The sequence below is a fragment of the Meriones unguiculatus genome (assembly GCF_030254825.1).
Source record: "Meriones unguiculatus strain TT.TT164.6M chromosome 13 unlocalized genomic scaffold, Bangor_MerUng_6.1 Chr13_unordered_Scaffold_39, whole genome shotgun sequence".
Lineage (NCBI taxonomy): Eukaryota > Metazoa > Chordata > Mammalia > Rodentia > Muridae > Meriones > Meriones unguiculatus.
The window spans coordinates 3,034,579-3,047,575 of NW_026843648.1; the positions used below are offsets into that span (position 1 = coordinate 3,034,579).

General features: G+C 39.0%; 1 protein-coding gene and 1 pseudogene across 1 annotated transcript in view; one reads left to right on the forward strand and one right to left on the reverse strand.

Moving 5' to 3' along the window:
* LOC132651042 (zinc finger protein OZF-like) overlaps positions 1-12,997 on the forward strand; it is a gene marked incomplete at its 3' end in the record, with an annotated part of 130,764 nt that overhangs the window by 37,599 nt on the left and 80,168 nt on the right.
* On the reverse strand, positions 7,694-8,532 carry LOC132651057 (zinc finger protein 436-like; annotated as a pseudogene).

The window sequence follows — 12,997 nt, forward strand, 5'->3', positions numbered from 1 at the left end:
CATTATATAATCATTAATTTGGCATGAACCACAAGTACATGCCACTGAAGATTATTTGATATAAGGTACAAAATGATACAAAGCGACTTTACTGTTGAGTTCAGTGATACAGCATACATTAACATGGTCACATAGCAACTACATTATATAAAGTTCTCATAAAAGGACAGAATTGCTGTGGATTCATTAGATATTTCCATGCACATGAAATTGGTATTGTGAAGTGTCACAGTTCTCATGCTCATTGCAGTTATATTCATAACAGGCACAGAAGACATGGCACAGACTTAGAAGAGCCCCATTGACCCATCCCATTTGATGGGTTAGTCAAACAGGGTCTACCTGAAAGAGGGAGTAGAAATGGGAGGACAGAGAGGCAAATGGTGACCAAAACAGGCTTTTTGAACAAAGTCTTAGTTTACTGAATGTGCAAACAACACTTATAAAGCAAAGGGTACAAGCAATTTTTTTTCACAGTAGCCACACATCTGCACGACCTGGCAAGGCATCCAAGAAATTCACTCAAGGTTACACAAAGTTTGCTGTCTGGTTATCAGGGTTGTAGGGAGCTTGCTATCTACTTCTCAGGCTCTGAACACCCTGCTTGCAGAGACTGCCAAGCCTGTCTCTGAAAAATGGAACTTAGTTAAGATCTGCATCTGCCAAGGCTAGGAGGCAGAATTCCAATTGCCAGACTCCTTCACCCCATGTTTGATAATTATGTCTCTGTGATATTCCTGAAAATCTAGGCAGTATAATATATGGGTCCCCTCCCCATCCCCTTAGCTTCAATTCAAAGCAGATATTCTCTTGGCACTCCCAAATATTCTGTACCATCACGTCGCAGGACAACTTTTCTGGCTCAGTTGGTGGTGAGGTTTCTCTTCCCATTGTGTGTAGAGAATTTTCTTTCCCCCAAGAGGCTGGAATATAGGGTGGAAGCCTCCAAGCCTATACATGCTCATCTTCTCTATATTCAACAAAGCTCTGTGGAAGTGGCCATCAGCAATGGGGGCCTTTCTCAGTTTTTAGAAAGAGAGACCTTTTTTACTACCATCAGCTTGGTTTGTTTAGGGATATCTACAGGGCCAATGAACCAAGACATCAATTGATTGTAACACAATTCAGCACTGAAAACCCTGTCTGACAATAAAAGATGGTCAGTTCAGACTCTGTATCCTTTGTTACTAGGACTTTTTACTAGGGATGCAATCATAGACTCCATGAAGTTGTCACAAAACTTTTTTTTCCACTCTAAGCAGCAAAATTCTCCTGATTCCAGCTGTGTCTTCCTGTAGCCTTTCTCTCCCTCCATTACCTGATGTTTTCTGCTCCAGTATACCCACAGCATCTATTCTTTCTCTCCCTCCCAGAGAGCTCCAATTTCTACCATCTTGTTTACCTAATACTATGGATCTGTGGAATTTTAACTTGAAGCAGTGTGTCACTGTGGAGGCAGACTTTGAAGTCTTCTGTGCTCAAATAAGTCCATTTTCACAGTCTCTTTTTTGCTTCAGATCAAGATGTAAACCTCGTAGCTTCTCCAGAACTAGACCTGCCTTTACTCTGTCAGGTTTTCCACCATGACAATAAAACAGTAAACCTCAGAAAAAAGAGCCAAAATTAATGTTTTATTTTATAAGAGATGCCATGGTCATGGTGTCTCTTCAAAGCAATGGAAACTAACTATGAATGAAGTTGCTAGCAGGAGCTGGGGTATAGCTGTAATAGTCCTTTCCATGCTTTTCTTTGGAAGAATGTGGATTTTTGTAAGTTTGGATTAGGAAAATAGTTGAAGTAGAATAAAGGGAGTAGTGACCTCAGGGGAATACTCCAGGTGGCAAAGCTTCCATCATATAAAAGTAAAGCTTAGAGCCATGCATGGTGGTATATACCCTCAACATCAGCACTCAGGAGAGAGCAGAATATAGATTTCTGAGCCCAAAGTCATATATGGAGCAAGTTCCAGCAGATCCAAGCTTAATCAGTGAAGAAAAATATTGGAATAAGGGAAGCTTATGTAGATTTCATTGAACATTGGTCCCAAGTTCCAGCCCCAGCAAGCAGCAGAACTCAGCTGATTCAGCCAAGTAGTTCTGGCTTTAGAGTTGATAATAGAAGACAACGGTAGAATAATAATAGAGGTCAACTTTGGAAGAGTGGGGTAATGTCATTATTCCCTGTGCTGAGATGGTTCACACAGGTAATCCCCGCACTCAGGGAGGCAGAGGTAGGTGGATCTCAGTGAGTTCAAGGCCAACCTGCTCGAAAAAAGCCAGTCCAGTACAGCTAAGGCTACACAGAGAAACTCTGTATAGAATAACAAAAAAAAAAAAAAATTATTTAAAAATGAAATAAAATAACGGTATTTCAAGTAAATAAAACCCAAATAGTTGGGTATTATAAGGGAACTTTTTAATTTATCTTTTGGAGTAAGATAAATTAAAAATATTTAGTAAGATAAACTAAAGATATTTAATTTATCTTTTCTTTGATCTGGACCTATTGAGGTGATGAGCTCCCTCCTTAACTTAAGCCACATATCTCATGGTAGCCTAAATATATAATGGAAACTGAAGATGGTTAATCTTTCTCTTGTTCTATGTGCCTTAGCTCTGGCTAGCAAGTTCATTTTTTTACTTCCATTAGAGTATACCTCTTTGGAATTCTGGTGTATTTTGATGATCATGAAGCTTAGTTATCCAGCCAAACAGTCTGAACAGCTACTGGATTCTTAAACTCTGCATAGTCTTTGAGCAATTCTTATAAATTAACTTTCTACATACACAGACAAATACATTCTATCAGATTTTTTCATGTAGAGAACCTTTTCTAATATAGCTTTGTTTTTTTTCCCCACTTTCCCTTTGAGATACAAGTGCTTGCTAATGTGGTGCTCAAAAATATCATGTGTTTCCTGCTTTTTTCCCCTGGGTTGCCTCAGGGGGAAAGTAGCTGCAGTATATTTGACAGTAGCGTTAAATCACAGAACAAAAATCTCATTGCATTTTCTGAAATCGCTGTTTAATTTGTAATATTTCTTGGGACCCATCCACTTAGGGACAGATTGCTCACTCCCCTGGAGGTTGAATAATGTGCTGTGCATCTATCCACCTTGATTCCAGTAGGAAGAGGGAATGTGCCTACTGAGTGCTAGAAGACAGAAGGTAGACTAGGGGAGGACAGGTACAAATGATACTGAAATAAAAATCTCTGAGATCTGGAAAAGGTCTGGTCCTAAAATGGAAGCATGAGCCAGGAATCACAAAGCCTTGTCCCTTCAGTAAACTCTAACCATAAAGAAGGTGCTCATGTCACTCAATACTCACTGGCCAATCAGGACTGTGAGGTCATGCCTTCAGAGGAAGAGGTGGATTCTTCCTGGTGCCATATTGCACAAACGCTCTGTAGGTGAGCAGCTTTTAAAAGCTGGTGTCCTTTGGTCCATTTGAGGTTGCTTGCTGTGTGCTGTGAGGATATTTCAGGCGAGTTCCAAAGTCGCAATATGGTGAGTGTGTGGATATTGACCCCAACCTATAGAGCAGGAGGCTGAAGAGCAGGACCTGCTTTATTGGGTACTTCCAGAGTCTGGTTAGGAACCTACATGAAGTCACAGGAGGGATCACTTGCCCTAGCCATGACCATAGCAGAGGCATTTGAATATTTTCACTGTATTGGGTTCTGGGTGGAAACCAATAAATCTCACTTCAGGAATAAAAGATTAAAAATCAAAGCCTTATTTTCTGAGCTCAGGGAGTTGTCTAGTTCAGGATCATCTAGTTCCCCCAAGAGTAAGCTATTTTTGATATTTAATATTTTTGGATTAGCAAGGGAGTTTCTGTTGGAGGCTTGGTCTGATCCAGCATATTTCACCTCAAGGCCTTAAATAATTTTCCAAGATATTCGGTCTGGAATCTAAGGTCCTTAATTTATATCCCTAGACATTTGGTCCAGAGCTCAAGGTGATAAAGCATGAAGAATTGGATCCTTGGTCTGGTGAAAAGTGAGTCGTTTGTGGTCTAGTTTACAATTTAGGCATCACCATTAAGTTAACAGCAAGTTTAATCAGTTAACAGATAATTGGGAAAATGTTATAAGGAGCCCGGAGGGAGATGGCTCTGCAAACTTGGCAATTCTCAATATCATATGGGAAAACAATAAATGCAGAATTGACAAAACAAGCCTGTACAGGAAAAGATTTTCTAGAGGTTATCTTCATCCCAGATCTCAAAGCTGTACTTTAGAGCAATAGTAATAAAAACGGCATGGTAATGGCACCAGTACTTTAAATCTTTAAGGGGTGTGCATTTACTTATTAGTTGCTGGAGCCAAAGCTATTTACTGAAGCCTAAGCCAAATAATGAGCAAAGGTCATTTAGTGGCAACCTAAAGCTATTTAGTGAAAGAGTTATTTAGGATCCTAAGTCATGGGTGATAGATTTGTGAGGACATCCGTCTGTCAGTTTTAGAGCATCCATGAGAAATCTTAAGAAAACATCCTTACGGTATCTTGCAGGTGCAATATTCAAGCCATGGAAGCACTCTTGCTGTCTCCTGCAACGGTAATTAAGCCTTCCCCCTTTCCTGCCTTCTCCCTATATAAGTTGGGTAAAAATTTCTAATAAATGAGGCTTTGATCAGACAAGAAGACTTGGCCTCCTTCAGGTCTCTCTGTCTCACCATTCTTTTCACCCCCCTCCTTAGGACCCCGATGAACTTCTGCGGGTCAGGACAATTAGTAATTTTTATTAAATCATATTAAGAAGTTGAGGACAAAATAAATATAGTGGAATCAAATGTGGTCTCAGTTTCAGGCCCAGCTTGAAAGTATGCAGTCAGCCAATGCTACCTTGGCTATTGTTTCTGCTTATCAACCTTAACATCCCTGGCTTTACTATTAAGAGTGTACTTTTCTTAACCTTAAATTATTCTCCAAGATTTTGTACATCACAGACATTAGCAAAAACATCTTCTCCAACATTGTTAAACAATCTTTTAAAAAATTCTTTCTAAGTATAATGGTCATTGATACAACCTACATCTATGGTTTCTTTCAAGGGCAGTGGTTAATTCATTAATCTGCTCCAGCTTGATCTGCTCCAGCTTGATCTGGGAAAAGAGATCAAGAGAAAAGAGATCAAGCATTGTTAAAACTTTAAATGCCAGGGATACTGCCCAGTGAGGGGGCTAGGAGCATTCTTAGAGTTTTCATACAACTCGTGTTATGAGGGATATGGACATCATAATGGCATCAAACAGAGTTATGTTCCAAAACAGCACAAAGTCCTCAGTATAAACAGCTCTTCGGGTTATGCTTTTCCAAGACAAACTCATCATCATGACCATGCTAACAGGGGAGCCAAATTCAATGAGTGCTACAGATGTTTTGCTATTGCTCCTGAATGGCTCTCAACAGGACCAGGTAGCCAAAATACTTTGCCTATATATGGGGGAGGAAGGAATGAGGTTACCTCAGGCCCTGGGAAGGAGAATTCATGGTATTCGGTGGGCTATGCAAGCCTTGAGGACCATATAACATGGAAGAACTGAAGGATTGTTGGGAGAAAATTGGCAGCTAGGTCTGTTTTGATACATTAAATACGAACCTCTGCCATTTGTTCCAGGTATGAATCCTACATCTATGGAAATATAAACTTCAGAGAGAGCAGGATGGTCTCCATTAGGTAATGATTAAAAAATGAGCTCACCAGGAAGAAAGATGGCAAAGACAAAGATTCTAATTTTCTTTCCTTTCTTTATATCTTCTTTCTTTGCTTTGAAGGAGGGCGGGTACCCAGACTGGACTCAAATTTTTGCTGTCAAGTTTTGTTTTTCTAATTCATTTTTATTTTATTAATTATTTTTATTTTTTCACAATTTATTCATTGTATACCCCTATATAAGGCCACTCTCTCAACTCCTACTGGTCCCACCCTCCTTCCCTCTTCCCCCAAACCCTTTTCCATAGTCCACTCAAAAGAGGAGTTCCCCTCCTCTGCCATCCATCCACATATTATCAGAACACTACTCAGCTATTAAAAACAGGGAAATAAAATTTCTGCTCTTATTACTTCTGCATAGGCCACTGTGCTCACCTCAGAAGATTTCATACTATGAAGCTTGCCTGCAAGCTTACTGTGAAATAAACACTAAGTATAACTCATTTTAAAGGGTCCCACTCCCAAGACAGTGTTTGATTTACCATCTCACATCCAGAAACATGTGGCATTTTAAATGCTATGAAGTGTGAAACATTTTTTTCACAAGCATTTCAGAGAACGGGGTTCTCTTGCTGCCTGGAGGCCGTTTCCCACAAGCCCAGGAAGGAAGGAGGGCCAGAAGATGAGGTATAAAGCTTGGAAGATACCCACAAGAATAACAGTGATCAGAACACTCTGGGAACCACCTCAGGAAGTAAGTTCAAATTTAATTCCAGAAAACCGAGGGTATATACCCCTTAGGGAGTGACTGGGATGCTGTAAGGATAGGTGTAGATAATTGTTTAAAACTGAGCACTTCAAGGATGCTTGATTTGCAGTAAACAGTACATTCCTATCATATGAACAAGAACATGGAACTTAATTATCCTATATTTGAAGGGAGGGAAGAGTTATTAGGGATCTGTGTCAAAGGCCATCTATCAAATTTGGTTGGTGGCATCTATGTCTAAAGGCATTCTCCAGATTAAGTCAGGCAGGAAAAACTCACCCTTGCCATGATTATACAGCTAGGCCAACAGCATGGTCATACATGGAAGAAAAAGCCTCCTCTCTCACATCTCAAAATTCAGTCTGGGTTGTGATGGTTTTCAGTAGAACCCCTTGGAACAAAAGGTATGTGTAAACAAAGAAACTTCTACAGGCTACCACTGTTGTGATACTCTCAGAGAACTTCCTGGCTGGTGTTAGTTCACCATTCCCTATATATTCATCGACTAGACTAAAAGTTTCTTGTGTAAAGTGAAGTAACTGAAAACAGTAAATGTTGAGAACCAGTATTATCAGTAAGCCTTTCCAAAACACTTTATTATATAATAATTTTGCATGTAATTGATATTTACCATTCATTGTATATAAAAATAAGTTTATTTACTTTACATTCCAATTTTAGTCCCCCTCCCTTCTCTTCCCCCTGTACTACCCTCCATTCCTATTGCCCCTATTCCCTTTCCCCTTCAGAAAAGGGAGGTCATTTCAATTGAGTTAGTTTTCCAGTTCTGTTAGATCTCAGTGGACCAAAGAACACAAAGACCTTTCCACATTGCTTATACTCACAGAATCCCTCTCCAGTAAGGATACTTTTATGATGACGATGACTCTATATTTGTGCAAGGCCTCACCATTTTAACACATTCATATGTTTTTCCTCCATTATGAATCCTTTCAAGATGATGAAGATTATACAAATGTGGAATGGTTTCACCATGTTAAAAACACTCACAGGCTTTCTATCCACTAGGATTTCTTTCATGAGTGTGAAGATGATTCTGAAGTCCAAAAGTTTTTTCACATTGGTTACAGTCAGACATCTTTCCAGTATGTGTTATTTTATGTATTAGGAGATGTTATGTACAAAGGCTTTGCCACATAGTTATATTCATATGGTTTCCCTCCAGAATGTGTTGTTGTCTTAGGAGATGATTGTTACATGCAAAGGCTTTATCACACTAATTACCCTCACCAAGCTTCTCTCCACTGTGTGTCTTTTCCTGTTTTCGGAGACTACTCTGCTGTTAAAAGGCTTTATCATATTGGGTACATTCATAAGGTTTCTTTCCAGTATGTGTTCTTTTATGTCTTATGAGAGCACTGTTTTGTGCAAAGGCTTTACCACACTGGTTACATTCATAAGGTTTCTCTCCAGTGTGTGTTCTTTTATGGCTTATGAGATGACTGTTTTGTGCAAAGGCTTTACCACACTGGTTACATTCATAAGGTTTTTCTCCAGTATGTATTCTTTTATGGCTTATGAGAGCACTGTTATGTGCAAAGGCTTTACCACACTGGTTACATTCATAAGGTTTCTCTCCAGTGTGTGTTCTTTTATGGCTTATGAGAGCACTGTTTTGTGCAAAGGCTTTACCACACTGGTTACATTCATAAGGTTTCTCTCCAGTATGTATTCTTTTATGGCTTAAGAGATTACTGTTTTCTGCAAAGGCTTTACCACACTCGTCACATTCATAAGATTTCTCTCCAGTGTGTGTTCTTTTATGCCTTATGAGATGACTGTTTCGTGCAAAGGCTTTACCACACTGGTGACATTCATAAGGTTTCTCTCCAGTATGTTTTCTTCTATGGCTTATGAGGTGACTGTTTTTTGCAAAGGCTTTACCACATTGATTACATTTGTAAGGCTTCTCTCCTGCGTGTGTTCTTTTATGCCCTATGAGATCAGTGGTATAGGGGAAGGCTTTACCACATAGAGTGCATTTAAAGGGTTTCTCTCCAGTATGACTGCTTTCATGCCTGCAAAGATAATTAGCACATGTGAAAGATTTACCACAGTCATTTCATTACACTAATAAATATGTTTTTCTATATGAATTAATTTTATAATTTGGCCTAATGGTAAAGAAGAATCAAATTTTTAACTTTTATCACTTTATTTATATTCATGATATTCCCCTTCATTATGGGTATTTTTGAAAATCCCTGTGATGATAAGAGCATTTGTTATGTGATTCACTTTTATAGCATCATTTTTCTATAAGAAGTTTTCTCCTATATATAAAGTGTATTGCAAGGATTCAGAGTTTTACCCCAGCAATCCCATTCAATAAAGTTTTGTACTGTATGAATGACACTTCATTTACAAAGTGAGCTAGTACAAGCAGAAGAAGTTCCAAAATCCTTGTATTCATAGGTATTTTCAGCAATATGAGTTTGCTGATAAATTCTCAGTGAAGTTGCAAAACCAATTAACAGTAACCATTTATCACATACAGAAAATTTACTCACAGTGGGGACTACTACCAAATCAATTGTTCTTGGAGAAAGACAGGGACACTGCTTCTTTCAATATCCCTATGCTCATGTGTCTTAGAATCATTTTGACATATGATATACCAGTTTAATTTACAAAAATAATAAAGATTCCCACATTGAATTAACACAGTTTGTTTTTTGTTCATCATAGACATGTCATATAGGGATTAAGGTTTCTCCACAACAATATTCTTGATTCTCATAAGCTGCTTCTTTCACTAAACTTTACAAAGTTACTGCACGAAAATGAGTAACACTGGTTCTACTATGAAATTTTTGCTTATTAGAAGGTTTTGGACACATACTGATCACCAATTCAGTGTGTATACCTCTTACAATATCTGAGTAGATAGAATGAGACTAAACAGATTGGCAGTTCAAGTCAGTAGCTGTAATGTCCATATGATTCAAATGGTATTTTTGTTACAATATTATTTTATTTTCTTCTACCTTAGGGGAGTGCCTTGTAAACACAAATCAGATACCTGACATTGAAGTACATGGAATTATGAGATTTTAATGATCATCAGTACACGTAAAGCAGTGCTGTTTTTACACTGTTGCTTTTCTTTAAAACTTCCAGGACACAGCCATGTGTGCTGGTACATGCCTTCAATCCCAGCACTTGTGGAGGCAGAAGCAGGCATATCTTGCTTGTTATTTTGAGGTCAGGCAGGTCTAACAAGCAAGTCTAAGAAATTCACAGATACCCAGAAAAAATCTATTTCAAAAACAGAAAATAAAAAGCAGCCAATAAACAAACAAACAAAAAACACCAAACTTCCAGGACACATTAAAATTTAAGATTCATATCTGTATCAGTGTGCACATAAAGTTACCTTTTATTACTTGTAGAACTTTGAAAATGTTCTTCAATATTATGGTCATCCCAATTGTAGCCTAAAATATAGTACGAGAAAATATATATTATTGGAAATAACATGTTATTATTAAGGCAAAACTTAAATCATTATCTTCTGTGACCCTTAGAATCATGCCTGATTTATTTACCACATTCCTCCTCATTTTCAATTGGAATTACAGAAGAGGATCAATAACAAAGTAAGAGTTGTCTCTTTATTTTAAAAGTGAAAGAAAAATTGCAGTCTTACCTATAGCAGTGAGGTTTTCACAGGTCTCTAGCATCACATCTTTGTAGAGTTGCTTCTGGGAAGGTTCCAGCAAGGCCCACTCTTCTTGGCTGAATTTCACATGCACATCATTGAAGGTCACTGAATTCTAAAATATGCCATACATTTGTACAACAGAAACAGTGGCAACAATATATTTATATGTCATTGTCAATATAATCATATAATTCTAATGCTTCTTCCATTTATTTTCTGACACAGAAGTGCGAATGTTATACAGTTGGGTGCTGTGCGTGATGTGAAGTAGGGGAGATGAAAAAGCCTAAAGGTTAGATTGACAAAAAAAACCAAAAACAAACAAACAAACAAAAAAACAAAGGCGTGCTTCAAAAACCTGTGTTTCATCAGTTTGTAAGACATGAATATAAAGTAGCCATTAGTTGGGTACTTGAGCAATCTATGAATCATTTTCAGTTACTTGGGTGAGTAGGTCAGGACCCTGTCATGAGAAAGGTGGAAGGACAAAACACAGTCATGATATTTTATATAGCAACAAATGAGATGTGTTGATCAGGGGACACTGAACAGATGGGTAACATCAGTCAAAAGACAACATGGTACTGAATATTATGTTTTGACCAGGGCTCAGGGATGTGGCATATCAGTATGTGAAGAGGGGGGCTCATATATTTGTGGAAGGGAAAGTGGACTACAGTGAATACATGGATAAAAATAATGTGAGTGGCAAGCAACAACAATCATAGCCAATAGCACCATATTTCTGAGTGACCAGACAAAAGAAAAGGAATAGAACACATGATTATTCTTTGATCATTGTTTTGTACATCCTCCTTACTAAATAATGTAGTATATAGATTAAAAATAAAGATTAAAACTTTTCTATTAAAAAAGAAGTGTTAATGTTATCACTAAGTCATTTTAGAAAACTGAATAACAAAGTTTAACTTGTCAAATCTGAACTTTTTGAATAGGATATAGCTTTGAAATAGTTATGGCAATTAATGTGGACAAAGACAGAGAGGAGAGTGAAATAGAAAGAGAAAGACAGAGAGACACAGAGAGAGAAATTAAGAGATGAACAGTATTAAGTAACACATCAGAGAAATTTATGAACAGTTACTAATGACAAAAAAAATATGATGGACAAGCTGGGTGTATTCTGTCATGCCTTTAATTCCATCACTCAGGAGGTAGAGGCAGGTGTATCTTATTGAACTGGATGCCAGCATGATCTATGCAAACAGTTATAGGACAGCCAGACTTATATAGTAAGACAGAGCCTCCCCTAAAAGTCAATCAAACAAACACAAAAGATTGAAAGAACTCAGAGGTCTTTACTGAAACTTCTAGAAGGAATTATACATTCACTCCAGTTGTGTATTAATTTTCCAGAAATCTGCACTGCCCTAGCTTAAATTGTAACTTTTATAAGATCTTACTAAAAGAGAATGCATGTTTAAACAGCTAAAAATAGAAAGATGAAAATATTAGCAATGTAAATGATGATCATAAATAAGCAACATAAGACAGGAGAGATGGCTCAGCAATGAGGAGCTCTTGCTGCTCTTGCAAATAATTTGGCTCAATTGTCAGTGTTTAACTGGGACCCACTACTATCAATTGCTATAAGTTCATGAGTTCTGAACACATCATCATACTACTGTGAGGATCAGGCACACAAGAGGTTCATATTCATGCATACAATCAAAATACTCATATTCAGTAAAATTTAAAAACAGATCCCAAATGGCAGGGCTGATCACACACTGTGACTGATCAGCAGGGTAACAGAGACTGCACAGTGACAAATAGTTGGAACTGTTGGCCTCCAATCACCATTGACTGAGTTTACCAGGTGATAAGAAACCCAATGATGAGAAAAACAATTGGTTTCAACCTCAGAGCACCCAACTAATCCCTGGAAAATTTCCTGGGCTGTTGTGGCAGGAGTAAGTTTTTCAAGCAAACCGACCCAAGAATCATGTCCTGATCACCTTCCCAGGCTGAACTTTGCTCCCCAGGGCACCAGAGACTGGGAGTCCCAGTCTCAATAAAACCCCCACAGGGAAGGAAACAAGTGGGACTGACCGAATGTCACCCAGTCTATCCCTGAAAAAGGTCCTGCAGACATGTGGGAGCACGGCAGGCAGCACTGGGTGGGGCTCCAGCCATGAGCCCCACACACACGACTCTCCATCACAGACAGAACTGTGTGCCCCAGGGCACTAGAGGCTGGGTTTCCCTATTGGGAGAAAACCCCACAGGGAGGGAAACAGCAGGTCCCAGCTTAGAGCACTCAGCTGACCCCACCACCACCACTACCACCACCACTACCACCACCACATATGGGAATATTCTTGGAAAAAGTTCCAAGGTTCCTGTCCAGTCACCAGCTTGGAGCCACCATTCGAAAGCAAGTGCCTATGCACTCTACACGCCCCCCCCAACAGTACAGACTGGGTCTCCCTGTTGGGAGAAAACCCAAAGATGGGGGAAATATCTGGCCCTACCTCAGGACACCTCGCTCCAGAAAAGTTTCTGATTATCCACAGGCTCTAGACTCTAGCCTCTTGCTGCACACATGAGAGTAATGCTCATGTGCCACTGATTACAACTTGGGTACAGGGGAAGAGAGCTCCAAACTCAGACCTCCAGAAGCCTGGGTTCCCTGAGATCAACCCCCAGATACTGCCCCAAGGGACAACCAGTTATCCCTAACTAAACTGACCAAACCCCGGGGCATTCAGGTTACAGCAGCAGCTCACTAAATTTACAGCAAGAAACCCAGCAGCAGGGCAGCTGTCTCCAGAACTTCTCTGGGTGAGAGAATAGCCCCCTTTACTAACAAAGGCCAAAATTATTTCTCAGGTCTGTACATCTGAGGTGAGCTGTGGCAAT